This window comes from Neovison vison, chromosome 13, assembly GCF_020171115.1.
Source record: "Neovison vison isolate M4711 chromosome 13, ASM_NN_V1, whole genome shotgun sequence".
NCBI lineage: Eukaryota > Metazoa > Chordata > Mammalia > Carnivora > Mustelidae > Neogale > Neogale vison.
In genome coordinates, this window is record NC_058103.1 from 59,306,446 (window position 1) to 59,308,945 (window position 2,500).

At 36.4% G+C, this 2,500-nt stretch overlaps 1 pseudogene; it reads right to left on the minus strand.

The window, feature by feature from the left end:
- Positions 1–1,152: 1,152 nt before the first annotated feature.
- Positions 1,153–1,933, minus strand: LOC122893749 (annotated as a pseudogene).
- Positions 1,934–2,500: the final 567 nt, after the last annotated feature.

Sequence of the window (2,500 nt, forward strand, 5' to 3'; positions counted from 1 at the left end):
CTACTTTCTGATCATATAGTTAAACTGCCCATTAGATTGTCCATTTGTTGTTACCCTGCAAAATAATTATTCTTACCCTAACACCAGAAGTATTTTCTGCATTAACTGTGGCCGTCAAAACTTTATAATAAAGATGAGAAGGAGAGAAGAATGACTATAACTTCTCACATCTTTAAGCCTGAGTGACATCTACTGGGCCTATTCCTCCATTTCAAGAATTGAGAAGGGGATTCAACTGCTACAAGCTGATAGTAATACTCCCTCAACATTTGTAATCCTTGGCACTTGCTACTCAAAGATCAAGGACATTTCAATTGGTATTATTTTAGTTTGTAAATTAAAGAGGAAGTAATATAAGATTTTTGCCCCTGGGCTTTTAATGTTTCTTTCAAAAACAATATGCAAAATAGAAAGGATAGTATAATGCACACCCCCATGCACACCTCATCCAATTAAAATAATATTAAGCCCATAGCTGAGTTTGTTTCTCCCATTCTGGGTTATTTTAAAGAAAATTCCAGATATACATCAATTTCATTTTTTAAGTATTATGGTATGTATACCTAAAAACCCTTTCCTATTTTATATTGAAAGGGAGTGACAGGTTATTCTTAAAAATACCTAAGAGAGTGTTTAACATTAACATATTTTTATTTCTTTTGGGTAAATATACATTAGTGGGATTCCTGAGTTTTATGGTTAGTGTATGTGTAACTGTATAAAAACCTGCAAAATCTTTTCCAAGTGGAAGTACCATTTTATATCTTTTCCAGCAATGTTGAAGAGTTCCATTTTCTTCATATCTAGGTCAATTTGTTATTAGTGTACAGAAATGCCACAGACATTTGTATACTGATTTTGTACCCTAAAGCTTTGCTAAATTTATTAGTTCTAACAGTTTTTTGGCTGTATTTAGGGTTTTCTGTAGAAAATCTTATGACATCTTTAAATAGTGACAGTTTTACTTCTTCCTCTTCAATTTGGATGCTTTTTATTTCTTTTTCTTGCTTAATTGCTCTGGCTAGGACTTCCCAATACTATGTTGAATAAAAGTGGTGAGAGTGGGCATTTTTGTCTTGTTCTGATCCTGGAGGAAAGTTTTTTCCCATTCTTAAAAAATTCAACAACTGATAACTTATTTAAAAGGTTGATTTAAGCATCTGCAGTGGTGACTTCAACCTTGACTCTTGGCTCAATACTGATGGAAATAATCAGCTTAACAATCTTAGAAGGACTGTACAAGTCAGTGAGCTTATAGATCTTCATCTGAAAATGATCCCAAGTCTCAGAACCTTCACCACATGGAGGTTTTCTTTTTTTTTTTTTTTAATGTTTGTTTTTTTTTTTTTTCCAATTTATTTATTTTCAGAAAAACAGTATTCATTATTTTTTCACCACACCCAGTGCTCCATGCAAGCTGTGCCCTCTATAATACCCACCACCTGGTACCCCAACCTCCGCCACTTCAAACCCCTCAGATTGTTTTTCAGAGTCCATAGTCTCTCATGGTTCATCTCCCCTTCCAATTTACCCAAAAGCACATACCCTCCCCAATGTCCATAACCCTACCCCCCTTCTCCCAACCCCCCTCCCCCCAGCAACCCACAGTTTGTTTCGGGAGATTAAGAGTCACTTATGGTTTCTCTCCCTCCCTATCCCATCTTGTTTCATGGATTCTTCTCCTACCCACTTAAGCCCCCATGTTGCATCACCACTCCCTCATATCAGGGAGGCTTTCTGATAGTGATTCTCAGAGTCTTGGTAAGATTCTGAACTGTTCCTTTCACTTTGAGATTTTTTCCTTTGCACCTCTGATAAGGTCAGCCCATACCTTTCCCAAAGATTTTACATCGTGGCTGGTAAGAGTAATTCTAATTTAATGAATTGCCACTTTTGGTTCCATGGCTGTCTTCCTGGGGTCTTTAAAAACCATGGCTATGGCACAGCTTCCTGACTGACTTCTTTCTCAGCGAGAGTGAAGGGAAGTGAGTCAGGAACAGGAGGAGGGTATCCAAGGCTCTGCTGTAGCAACAACTGCATTTTCCTCAAAGAGCAGTGCGTTAGCTTAGGCTTGTCATATATGGCCTTTGTCATGTTGAGGTGTGTTCCCTTTCTACCCACTTTACTGAGAATTTTTCTTACAAATGGATGTTGAATTTTGTCACGTATTCACCACATCTATTGAGATACCCATTTTTTTTTTTTATCCTTCATTTTGTTAATGTAGTGTATCACATTGATTGATTTTTCAGATGTTGAGCCATCCTTGCACCTCTGGAACAAATTCCTTTTGATCATGGTATCTGATCCTTTTAATGTGTTGTTGAATTCAGTTTGCTATTATTTTGTTGAGGATTTTTGTATTATGTTTATTAGGAATATTGACCGGAAATTTTCTTTTCTTGTCTGGTCTTGGTATCAGGGTAATGCTGACCTCATAAAATAAGTCTGGACGTATTTCCTTTGCTTCTATTTTTTTGTTTTTGTTTTTGTTTGTTTT